The sequence below is a fragment of the Thermobia domestica genome, chromosome 6 (assembly GCF_964235325.1).
Source record: "Thermobia domestica chromosome 6, izTheDome1.hap1.1, whole genome shotgun sequence".
Classification (NCBI taxonomy): Eukaryota; Metazoa; Arthropoda; class Insecta; order Zygentoma; family Lepismatidae; genus Thermobia; species Thermobia domestica.
The window spans coordinates 313330874-313344416 of NC_137459.1; the positions used below are offsets into that span (position 1 = coordinate 313330874).

At 41.2% G+C, this 13543-nt stretch overlaps 1 non-coding gene and 2 pseudogenes across 1 annotated transcript; all 3 read left to right on the forward strand.

The window, feature by feature from the left end:
• Window positions 1-995: 995 nt before the first annotated feature.
• On the forward strand, window positions 996-2009 carry LOC145688609 (small subunit ribosomal RNA; annotated as a pseudogene).
• Window positions 2010-10927: 8918 nt separating this feature from the next.
• Window positions 10928-12175, forward strand: LOC145688599 (small subunit ribosomal RNA; annotated as a pseudogene).
• Window positions 12176-13066: 891 nt separating this feature from the next.
• LOC145688645 (5.8S ribosomal RNA) lies at window positions 13067-13218 on the forward strand. The gene has a single exon (XR_014131960.1). It is a non-coding gene; the product is annotated as a 5.8S ribosomal RNA (ribosomal RNA).
• Window positions 13219-13543: the final 325 nt, after the last annotated feature.

Below are 13543 nucleotides of genomic sequence, written 5' to 3' on the forward strand. Positions count from 1 at the left end.
AGTTCCCGGGTTAGGTTCACCGGTTAAATCGGAGGAGTCCGATTTATGTGTAAAGATAATGCCAGAGTGAAGGGAGCCAGAGTTCACTTGAAGGAGCAAGAGCCAGTGTGGTTAAGAAGTGAGCCGTTTTGTACTCTTAAGGAGGGATGCCGATTGACTTTGAACGGGCTGTCCTCGCTTTAGAGTTTGGGCCAGTTGACGGGAGCTTACTTGTCCTTCTTGAGAATGAGGCCAGATAGCATGTCCTTTCTAGCTTACAAAGGCTTATGCGGAGCATTGTTTTTTGTAAGTGACTTTTTATTCTCCATGTGGCATTTAAGTACCGATTTTCCTTAAGTTAAGGACGGTATAGACTCATCGCCAGTTTGAGCGTGTATCACTTGTCGAACGGAAGCCACTGTCATCCAAGGACACTAGTAGACTTATATTTCACTGGAGCAGGAGTCTAAATGTGCTTTTGTGGGTACCCTTACGGCCAGTTCTAACGGGAGCCAGGCCCCACAAAAGTAGGCTTATTCCGGTGGAAAAAGGAGTCTTTAAAATTTGCTGTGTCGGGTGAACGGCTATATGTAAACGGAAGCCACAGTCATCCGTAGGACATGAGTAGACTTATTTCGCTGGAGGAGGAGTCTAAATGTGCTTTTGTGGGTACCCTTACGGCCAGTTCTAACGGGAGCCAGGCCCCACAAAGGTAGGCTTATTCTGGCGGAAGAGGAGTCTTTAAAATTGCTCTGTCGGATGTACCGGCAAAGTGTGGAAGGAAGCTGTTGTAACCCAAGGATACAAGTAGGCTTGTTCCATTGGATTGGGAGTCTAATATGCTCTTGGCGGCTGTCACACGGCCAGTATTAACGGGAGCTAGTCACCGCAAGAGTAGGCTTATTCCAGCGGAACAGAAGTCTAAAATGCTTGGTCGGGTGTAGCTTTCCTATCCTTTGTTAGAACGCTGTGTTGGTTGTGTCCAACACTTTCCGGCTTTTTAGTCGGTCAATTCCCTGGTTGATCCTGCCAGTAGTCATATGCTTGTCTCAAAGATTAAGCCATGCATGTCTCAGTGCAAGCCAAAACAAGGTGAAACCGCGAATGGCTCATTAAATCAGTTATGGTTCCTTAGATCGTACCTATCCTACTTGGATAACTGTGGTAATTCTAGAGCTAATACATGCAACTAGAATCCCGCCCAGCAATGGAAGGGATGCTTTTATTAGATTAAAACCAATCGGTCGGTTCGTCCGTCCGAAATCTTGGTGACTCTGAATAACTTTGGGCTGATCGCACGGTCTCTGTACCGGCGACGCATCTTTCAAATGTCTGCCTTATCAACTGTCGATGGTAGGTTCTGCGCCTACCATGGTTGTTACGGGTAACGGGGAATCAGGGTTCGATTCCGGAGAGGGAGCCTGAGAAACGGCTACCACATCCAAGGAAGGCAGCAGGCGCGCAAATTACCCACTCCCGGCACGGGGAGGTAGTGACGAAAAATAACGATACGGGACTCATCCGAGGCCCCGTAATCGGAATGAATACACTTTATATCCTTTAATGAGAATCTATCGGAGGGCAAGTCTGGTGCCAGCCGCCGCGGTAATTCCAGCTCCGATAGCGTATATTAAAGTTGTTGCGGTTAAAAAGCTCGTAGTTGGATCTGGGTCTCGGACGATCGGTTCGCCGCCCGGCGTTTAACTGATCGTTCCGGACGTCCTGCCGGTTTTTCCTTTCTCGGTGCTCTTCATTGAGTGTCTTGATTGGCCGGCACGTTTACTTTGAACAAATTAGAGTGCTCAAAGCAGGCCGTGTCGCCTGAATGTTCGGTGCATGGAATAATGGAATAGGACCTCGGTTCTATTTTGTTGGTTTTCGGAACTCGAGGTAATGATTAATAGGGACAGACGGGGGCATTAGTATTGCGACGTTAGAGGTGAAACTCGCTAAAGCTCGCTGGGGGCTCCGCCCCCAGGCCCCCGGTCAGGCCTTTGCCATGAGGTGTCATGTTCTAGAAATCTATTCCTTCAGGAATTCACTTCCCTTTACAGCAGACACCTGTTACCAACACATACTTCAATTCAACCGGTATTATTCTTTCCATGTAACTTTGAAAAGCAAACACACAATTTATTAGAAAGAACTCTATTACTACTTCTACTCTGGCAATCATGTGCATGGCTTATTATGTGCACTTTGCGCACACCTATACATGTTAGAGACAATAACGGAATTTATTTTCTCAAACATAAACAGCGGACACTGTCTTCCAATAGCCTACCTATTAAACCTTGCATTTTGCGAAAACACTCACTATTTACAAATGTGATTTTTGCAACCTTTCAAATATTTATTCGTAGCATTTTTTAATATTATGTTTTGCAGTGTAATTTAGTACAATGTAATATAATAGTGTCCTTGTAGTTAATTGTACATATTACCTGCAGGAAAAGTAATTCATATCTGTGATATAAGGGTGGGAAAATATTTCAGTCTTCCTGCACATTTATTCTTGTATTTACAATGAAGACTACAATTTACTAGATAATTTACAAATATGAATATTGTTGGAGATTGTTTAAATTTTTTACATAGCATTTGAGTGAACACTACTTTTGTACTATAATGTAGTATAGTGGATTATAATGGAAACCTTGGGCATAGTTGTACATATTACCTCAGCAAGATTTCTTGAAAAGTTTCATATATACTGCACAAATTCTTGCAGTCTCCCTGTATATTTATTCATGTATTTTCAATGAAGACTACAATTTGTAGGTGATTTACAAATATGATTATTGTTGGAGGCTTTTTAAACATTTGTTGGTATCATTTGAGAAAACACCATTTTGCACTGTAATATAGAAAAGTCCCTTATAAAAGAACCCTTCGGCATAGTAGTACATATTACATGCAGCAAGACTTTTTGAAATATTTCATATTTACTGGACAATTTCTTGCAGTCTACCTGTATCTCTCGTCTTGTATTTTTATGAAGACTAAATTTGTTCGTAATTTACAAATATGAATTTTGTTAAGGCTTTTTAAACATTAGTTCATAACATTTGATTGAACACCAGTTTTTGCACAGTAACGTAGTACACTGTATTACAATGCTGTCCTTTGGTACAAAAGTAATTATTGGGCAGCAGGACTTGTTCAAATGATTATTTACACTGGACAATTACATACAGTCTTCCTGTATCTTTACTCTTATATTTTCAATGAAGACGTTTATTTACTACGTAATTTAAAATGTGAATATTATTGGAGGCTTTTAAAAAAAATGTTTATAGCAACTTAAACAACACCACTTTCTACACTGTAGTAAAACAATGTACTACAATCGTGTCTTTCAAATTTCTTATTACAATCAAATAACAAGAGATAATTTCCTTAATCATCCTAAAAAAACACATATATAACACGATTACCGTTCCGATTTTAGAGGTGTAATTCCACGGACGCGGGCCCGCTACGTACCAGTACTATGTGAGCAGTAAGTAGAAAATCCAAAAACTAAGGAATTGAGTAGTGTAGGGGAACGACGTGAGCCTACTGTGCAAAAGACCTGGGTTCGATCCCCAACAAGTTTTTCTCTCACTTTTTCTTTCTTTGAAAGTTTATTTTTATAGCATAGGTGATTGAAAATAAGCTTGACTTTATTATATACGGCATTTCATTCCAACCGGACCCGCAACTAAAACTATTAAATCGAAAGGGGCACTTTTCCACGTATCTTATATATAAAAATTATGTACGCTGCCGACGAGACAATTTTCAAAGGTGCCCATTTGTGTGTGTGTGTGTGTGTGCGCGTGTATGAGCGTGTGTGCGCAGTTGCGTACGCAGGAATTTATTTCGGGAAGGGCCAAACTCAATATCAGTGTATTTTATATTGAAATTCCTAAACTTGTCCCCAAAATTAGGCTAAATTTACTCAAAAGTTGGAATTTCGGTGGTGGTCCGGACCCCCAGGACCCACCCCCTGCGTACGTCCCTTTATGTGTGTGTATTTCCTTAAAATTAATATTTTATACTTTCCATTTGTGGTATTCACTTCAAATTTGGTATACGCATGTATCTTAACGAGGAACATAAAAGGGGAGAGAGATATTTTGCAATCGTTTCCGGTTTGAAGCAGACACTGTTGTCGCGAAACAAAATGTATTGTTGTCTTGCATGGACACTATATCGTGAAAATGATGTCCAATGTTTCTTTCAGACTCTTTTTGGGGGACACTGCCTCCTCAGAGCGCCCCTGGCGAGATCAAAATAATACGTTTATAATACAATAACAAATAGAATGTTATCAGCAGTGCCCCCGGGGTAATACTCCCCCCCCGAACATTGCTTCCGATAGAGACACTGGTGATGCTCCATTTCCAAAGCTACATATGTTTGATTTTAAATACTTCAGTATCGTCTCGAAACTTTACACGAACATACTGCCTAGTTTCGAGACCATCTCAACAGTTAGCGTATAAATATATCCTTTCCGTCTGTCTGTAATAACGAAAATATTTTGTTCACGCAATGCCAACAGAAACTATTTGGTAAAATGAAGCAACGTGATAAGAAAAAAATGCAAGATAAAATATGGTCTGCGGGGATTCGAACCCAGACCTGCTACTCAGAAAGCAGACACTTTACCGCGGAGCTAACTTACTACGTTGAATTCTGTTTGTTCTATTCTACTCAATATACCACATAAGAGGCCAAATGAAGGCAATTCAAAAATATGGCAATTTTGAATTCAAGATGGCGACTTCTCCAATGATTTGTTTCTTCACTTAAACTGAACTACGTCCTTAATAACATAGCGAAACCTGGCTTACCTACCAAGAGCACAACTTACAATTCTCATGGTTACAAATTTTTGAGCCGCCATTTTGAATCGAAGATGACGACTTTTCCAACATGTCGGAATTTTCCCCTCACATTGGCTGTAATCTACACACTTGAACGCAATTTCGTGATTCCACCATTACTACAAGTTGTGTAGAATTAGACGCCCCCTTATAACATTCCTAGCACTTTCTTACACCGAACATGACTATTTTTTTTCAAGTTTAAGGTCGGATTCGCAAACTACGCATCAGAATAAACATCACCTCGAAATTTCAACGTCCTACATACAGCCATTACATATTTCACATTTTTTCGATTTGCGCCGCGAAACGAAAACGAATTTTAATGCTCTTTTTTCTATCATAAACTATGTTCCCAGCTTCACTCCCTGACAAAATATGACGTTTCTATGGTGTGCGGAACTACTCTAAAAACCAGCATTTCGAAACGACGAAAAATTTCGACACTTCATTTACATGGAAAATGTCGCCTTTTTCGTGATATCGGAATTTTCCCATTACTCACATCCCATGACGAACAAGTATGCAAAATTTGGTGTTTGTATGTTTTGTGGAAGTATGCAAACAATTAAGTGTGTTTCCGATTATAGAGGTATATAATTCCGCACAGATGCCGGCCGCAACGTACCAGTATCATGTGAGCAGTAAGAACGAAGTCGAAAATCTAAGGAAATCGGTAGTGTAGGGGATTGACGTGAGCATACTGGACAGGAGACCTGGGTTCGATTCCTAACAATCTTTTTCTCACTTTTTCTTTCTTTGAAAGTTTATTTTCATAGCATATATTGTTTGCCTATAAGGTTGAGTCTATTATAAAACGCATTTCACTCCAACCGGTCCTGTAAACAAACTACTGAACCAAAAGAGGCACTTTTCCACGTATCCCGTATATTATAACTATATACGCTGCCAACGAGAAAATTGTCAAAAGGTGCGTACATATATATATATATATATATATATATATATATATATGTGTGTGTGTGTGTGTGTGTGTGTGTGTGTCTGTGTGTGTGTGTGTGTGTCTGTGTATTTCCTTAAAAGTTATAATCTTATACTTTTTCAGTTGTGGTATAGACTTCAAACTTGGTATACGCATCTATCTAAACGACCAGTATAAAAAGGGAGATTGTTTGCAATTATTTCCGGTTCGAAGCACACACTATCCTCGCGAGACAAAATGTATTTTTATCTCGTCTGTATACTATATCGTGGAAATGATGCTCAATGTTTTTTCCAAAATGTTTTTGGGGGGTACACTGCCTCCTTGGGGCTCTTAGAGTGCCCACGCAGGAGACCAAATAATACGTGTATAATAGAATAATAAATAGAATACTATGAGCAGTGCCCCTGGGAATACTAACTGTGATCCTCAGGAACATTGTTTCTGAAAGAAACACTGGTGTTGCCCCATCTCTAAAGCTACATATGTTTCTTTCTAAATAGTTGAGTATCGTCTCGAAGCTTCACACGAACATACTGCCTAGTTTCGAGGCGATATCAACAGTTAGTGTATAAATATATTCTTTTCGTCTGTGTCTGTAATAACGAAAATATTTTGTTCACGCAATGCCAACAGAAACTATTTTGATAAAACGAAGCAACGTGATAAGAAAAAAAACGTAAGAAGAAAGAAGGTTCGGCGGGGAATCGAACCCAGACCTGCTACTCAGAAAGCAGACACTTTACCGCGGAGCTAACTTACTACGTTGAGTTTTGTTTGTTTTATTCTCCTCAATATACCACATAAGAGTCCAAATGAAGGCAATTCAAAAATATGGCAATTTTGCATTCAAGATGGCGACTTCTCCAATGATTTGTTTCTTCACTTAAACTGAACTACGTCCTTAATAACATAGCGAAACCTGGCTTACCTACCAAGAGCACAACTTACAATTCTCATGGTTACAAATTTTTGAGCCGCCATTTTGAATCGAAGATGACGACTTTTCCAACATGTCGGAATTTTCCCCTCACATTGGCTGTAATCTACACACTTGAACGCAATTTCGTGATTCCACCATTACTACAAGTTGTGTAGAATTAGACGCCCCCTTATAACATTCCTAGCACTTTCTTACACCGAACATGACTATTTTTTTTCAAGTTTAAGGTCGGATTCGCAAACTACGCATCAGAATAAACATCACCTCGAAATTTCAACGTCCTACATACAGCCATTACATATTTCACATTTTTTCGATTTGCGCCGCGAAACGAAAACGAATTTTAATGCTCTTTTTTCTATCATAAACTATGTTCCCAGCTTCACTCCCTGACAAAATATGACGTTTCTATGGTGTGCGGAACTACTCTAAAAACCAGCATTTCGAAACGACGAAAAATTTCGACACTTCATTTACATGGAAAATGTCGCCTTTTTCGTGATATCGGAATTTTCCCATTACTCACATCCCATGACGAACAAGTATGCAAAATTTGGTGTTTGTATGTTTTGTGGAAGTATGCAAACAATTAAGTGTGTTTCCGATTATAGAGGTATATAATTCCGCACAGATGCCGGCCGCAACGTACCATTATCATGTGAGCAGTAAGAACGAAGTCGAAAATCTAAGGAAATCGGTAGTGTAGGGGATTGACGTGAGCATACTGGACAGGAGACCTGGGTTCGATTCCTAACAATCTTTTTCTCACTTTTTCTTTCTTTGAAAGTTTATTTTCATAGCATATATTGTTTGCCTATAAGGTTGAGTCTATTATAAAACGCATTTCACTCCAACCGGTCCTGTAAACAAACTACTGAACCAAAAGAGGCACTTTTCCACGTATCCCGTATATTATAACTATATACGCTGCCAACGAGAAAATTGTCAAAAGGTGCGTACATATATATATATATATATATATATATATATATATATGTGTGTGTGTGTGTGTGTGTGTGTCTGTGTGTGTGTGTGTGTGTCTGTGTATTTCCTTAAAAGTTATAATCTTATACTTTTTCAGTTGTGGTATAGACTTCAAACTTGGTATACGCATCTATCTAAACGACCAGTATAAAAAGGGAGATTGTTTGCAATTATTTCCGGTTCGAAGCACACACTATCCTCGCGAGACAAAATGTATTTTTATCTCGTCTGTATACTATATCGTGGAAATGATGCTCAATGTTTTTTCCAAAATGTTTTTGGGGGGTACACTGCCTCCTTGGGGCTCTTAGAGTGCCCACGCAGGAGACCAAATAATACGTGTATAATAGAATAATAAATAGAATACTATGAGCAGTGCCCCTGGGAATACTAACTGTGATCCTCAGGAACATTGTTTCTGAAAGAAACACTGGTGTTGCCCCATCTCTAAAGCTACATATGTTTCTTTCTAAATAGTTGAGTATCGTCTCGAAGCTTCACACGAACATACTGCCTAGTTTCGAGGCGATATCAACAGTTAGTGTATAAATATATTCTTTTCGTCTGTGTCTGTAATAACGAAAATATTTTGTTCACGCAATGCCAACAGAAACTATTTTGATAAAACGAAGCAACGTGATAAGAAAAAAAACGTAAGAAGAAAGAAGGTTCGGCGGGGAATCGAACCCAGACCTGCTACTCAGAAAGCAGACACTTTACCGCGGAGCTAACTTACTACGTTGAGTTTTGTTTGTTTTATTCTCCTCAATATACCACATAAGAGTCCAAATGAAGGCAATTCAAAAATATGGCAATTTTGCATTCAAGATGGCGACTTCTCCAATGATTTGTTTCTTCACTTAAACTGAACTACGTCCTTAATAACATAGCGAAACCTGGCTTACCTACCAAGAGCACAACTTACAATTCTCATGGTTACAAATTTTTGAGCCGCCATTTTGAATCGAAGATGACGACTTTTCCAACATGTCGGAATTTTCCCCTCACATTGGCTGTAATCTACACACTTGAACGCAATTTCGTGATTCCACCATTACTACAAGTTGTGTAGAATTAGACGCCCCCTTATAACATTCCTAGCACTTTCTTACACCGAACATGACTATTTTTTTCAAGTTTAACGTCGGATTCGCAAACTACGCATCAGAATAAACATCACCTCGAAATTTCAACGTCCTACATACAGCCATTACAAATTTCACATTTTTTCGATTTGCGCCGCGAAACGAAAACGAATTTTAATGCTCTTTCTTCTATCATAAACTATGTTCCCAGCTTCACTGCCTGACAAAATATGACGTTTCTATGGTGTGCGGAACTACTCTAAAAACCAGCATTTCGAAACGACGAAAAATTTCGACACTTCATTTACATGGAAAATGTCGCCTTTTTCGTGATATCGGAATTTTCCCATTACTCACATCCCATGACGAACAAGTATGCAAAATTTGGTGTTTGTATGTTTTGTGGAAGTATGCAAACAATTAAGTGTGTTTCCGATTATAGAGGTATATAATTCCACGGACGCGGGCCCGCTACGTACCAGTACTATGTGAGCAGTAAGTAGAAAATCCAAAAACTAAGGAATTGAGTAGTGTAGGGGAACGACGTGAGCCTACTGTGCAAAAGACCTGGGTTCGATCCCCAACAAGTTTTTCTCTCACTTTTTCTTTCTTTGAAAGTTTATTTTTATAGCATAGGTGATTGAAAATAAGCTTGACTTTATTATATACGGCATTTCATTCCAACCGGACCCGCAACTAAAACTATTAAATCGAAAGGGGCACTTTTCCACGTATCTTATACATAAAAATTATGTACGCTGCCCACGAGACAATTTTCAAAGGTGCCCATTTGTGTGTGTGTGTGTGTGCGTGTATGAGCGTGTGTGCGCAGTTGCGTACGCAGGAATTTATTTCGGGAAGGGCCAAACTCAATATCAGTGTATTTTATATTGAAATTCCTAAACTTGTCCCCAAAATTAGGCTAAATTTACTCAAAAGTTGGAATTTCGGTGGTGGTCCGGACCCCCAGGACCCACCCCCTGCGTACGTCCCTGTATGTGTGTGTATTTCCTTAAAATTAATATTTTATACTTTCCATTTGTGGTATTCACTTCAAATTTGGTATACGCATGTATCTTAACGAGGAACATAAAAGGGGAGAGAGATATTTTGCAATCGTTACCGGTTTGAAGCAGACACTGTTGTCGCGAAACAAAATGTATTGTTGTCTTGCATGGACACTATATCGTGAAAATGATGTCCAATGTTTCTTTCAGACTCTTTTTGGGGGACACTGCCTCCTCAGAGCGCCCCTGGCGAGATCAAAATAATACGTTTATAATACAATAACAAATAGAATGTTATCAGCAGTGCCCCCGGGGTAATACTCCCCCCCCCCCGAACATTGCTTCCGATAGAGACACTGGTGATGCTCCATTTCCAAAGCTACATGTGTTTGATTTTAAATACTTCAGTATCGTCTCGAAACTTTACACGAACATACTGCCTAGTTTCGAGACCATCTCAACAGTTAGCGTATAAATATATCCTTTCCGTCTGTCTGTAATAACGAAAATATTTTGTTCACGCAATGCCAACAGAAACTATTTGGTAAAATGAAGCAACGTGATAAGAAAAAAATGCAAGATAAAATATGGTCTGCGGGGATTCGAACCCAGACCTGCTACTCAGAAAGCAGACACTTTACCGCGGAGCTAACTTACTACGTTGAATTCTGTTTGTTCTATTCTACTCAATATACCACATAAGAGGCCAAATGAAGGCAATTCAAAAATATGGCAATTTTGAATTCAAGATGGCGACTTCTCCAATGATTTGTTTCTTCACTTAAACTGAACTACGTCCTTAATAACATAGCGAAACCTGGCTTACCTACCAAGAGCACAACTTACAATTCTCATGGTTACAAATTTTTGAGCCGCCAGTTTGAATCGAAGATGACGACTTTTCCAACATGTCGGAATTTTCCCCTCACATTGGCTGTAATCTACACACTTGAACGCAATTTCGTGATTCCACCATTACTACAAGTTGTGTAGAATTAGACGCCCCCTTATAACATTCCTAGCACTTTCTTACACCGAACATGACTATTTTTTTCAAGTTTAAGGTCGGATTCGCAAACTACGCATCAGAATAAACATCACCTCGAAATTTCAACGTCCTACATACAGCCATTACAAATTTCACATTTTTTTCGATTTGCGCCGCGAAACGAAAACGAATTTTAATGCTCTTTTTTCTATCATAAACTATGTTCCCAGCTTCACTCCCTGACAAAATATGACGTTTCTATGGTGTGCGGAACTACTCTAAAAACCAGCATTTCGAAACGACGAAAAATTTCGACACTTCATTTACATGGAAAATGTCGCCTTTTTCGTGATATCGGAATTTTCCCATTACTCACATCCCATGACGAACAAGTATGCAAAATTTGGTGTTTGTATGTTTTGTGGAAGTATGCAAACAATTAAGTGTGTTTCCGATTATAGAGGTATATAATTCTTGGATCGTCGCAAGACTAACCGATGCGAAAGCATTTGCCAAGAATGTTTTCATTAATCAAGAACGAAAGTTAGAGGTTCGAAGGCGATCAGATACCGCCCTAGTTCTAACCATAAACGATGCCAGCCAGCAATCCGCCGAAGTTCCTCCAATGACTCGGCGGGCGGCTTCCGGGAAACCAAAGCTTTTGGGTTCCGGGGGAAGTATGGTTGCAAAGCTGAAACTTAAAGGAATTGACGGAAGGGCACCACCAGGAGTGGGGCCTGCGGCTTAATTTGACTCAACACGGGAAACCTCACCAGGCCCGGACACTGGAAGGATTGACAGATTGAGAGCTCTTTCTTGATTCAGTGGGTGGTGGTGCATGGCCGTTCTTAGTTGGTGGAGCGATTTGTCTGGTTAATTCCGATAACGAACGAGACTCTAGCCTGCTAACTAGGCGTTGGAATCTTTCCTTCCAACGTTCATGTCTTCTTAGAGGGACAGGCTGCCTCTAGCAGCACGAGATTGAGCAATAACAGGTCTGTGATGCCCTTAGATGTTCTGGGCCGCACGCGCGCCACACTGAAGGAATCAACGTGTCTTCCCTGACCGAAAGGTCCGGGTAACCCGCTGAACCTCCTTCGTGCTAGGGATTGGGGCTTGCAATTATGTCCCATAAACGAGGAATTCCCAGTAAGCGCAAGTCATAAGCTTGCGTTGATTACGTCCCTGCCCTTTGTACACACCGCCCGTCGCTACTACCGATTGAATGATTTAGTGAGGCCTTCGGACTGATACCCGGCACCTCCGTCTTGCGGTGGTACCGACGTGTCGGAAAGATGGCCAAACTTGATCATTTAGAGGAAGTAAAAGTCGTAACAAGGTTTCCGTATGTGAACCTGCGGAAGGATCATTATCAATTCATCACCACTGCGGTGGTTGATGTCAAAAGTTTCTTATTAGTGTGTCGTATCAGTTAGATTGACACCGTTGAACGGGAGCCACTGATCTTGACAGGCGAGGGAGAGAAAGGTGAGCCGTGTCTTCCCTTTAGTTGGGAAGCGAGCAGCAAGAACGGGAGCCACTGTCATCGGCGAGGGTAGCGTAGGCTACCTGTTGACACAGGCCGTGTGTCATCAAAGGATTGGAGTAGACTTATTTCGGTGGAAAAGAAGTCTTGAAAAGACTCCAAGAGAGTAAGACTTATTCCATCGGAGCAGGAGTCTTAAATGCTCAGTCAGATGACATGATAAACCAGTTCCGACGTCCAAGGGCTCAAGTAAGCTTATTCCGTTTGAAAAGAAGTCTTGAAAAGACTCCAAGAGAGTAAGACTTATTCCATCGGAGCAGGAGCGTTTAAAATGCTTGTGTCGGATGTCGAGTGCTGGGGTAGAACGGAAGCTTGTCCTCCAAGGACTCGAGTAGGCTGTGACTGCTTTGTGGGAGAAGTCTTGAAAAGGCTCCGAGGAGCAAGGCTTACACGTTAGTAGCACAAGAAGCCTTTAATACGCTCGGGTCGGGCGACTAGAGCTAGAATTCGCTGCTTTGTAGGCCAGTATCCTTTTCTGCTCAAGATGGCCTTCAATGAAAAACTGGTAGCCATGATTTTTGGCTACAAACTCATGGGCAGCCTAAGATTATTCCTTGTGATGCAGGGAAAGGCTTTCGAATGAACACGCCCAGCTTTGTGGTGAGTGACCGCAGCTGACGGGGCCAAACAGGAGGCAGGGCGGCCCCCGATGCGGTTTGTTTACCGAACTTTAATTTCTTGCACGGCATACGTGAAATGCTGTTGTAGAATTTTTACAACCCTGAACGGTGGATCACTTGGCTCGTGGGTCGATGAAGAACGCAGCTAGCTGCGCGAAAGAGTGTGAACTGCAGGACACACGAACATCGACGTTTCGAACGCACATTGCGACCCAGGATCTCTTCTGGGTCACACCTGTCTGAGGGTCGGTAACTTTATCCTGGCGGTGGAAGTTTTTCGGATGACCCCACGGCCTCTCGCTACTTCGGTAGTGATGCTGTGGCCATGTGCAAGGGGCCTGGCAAGGGGTCTCGCGCAAGGCTTGACTTTCTTGTTGGTAACCTCTTGTGACCATGGGTCCGGGGAATGGAAACTGTGTGTTCTTGGGCTTCCGCGACAGCGGTCGTCTTAAATGAGCAGCAAAGGCTGGTGGTTTACATCCGCCTGTTGAGGCAGTTTTTGTCTCGACAAAAGTTCCTAAGTGAATTGGGGAACTTGGTCCTTGGATTTCATTGGGCCAAACCCCTTTCGATG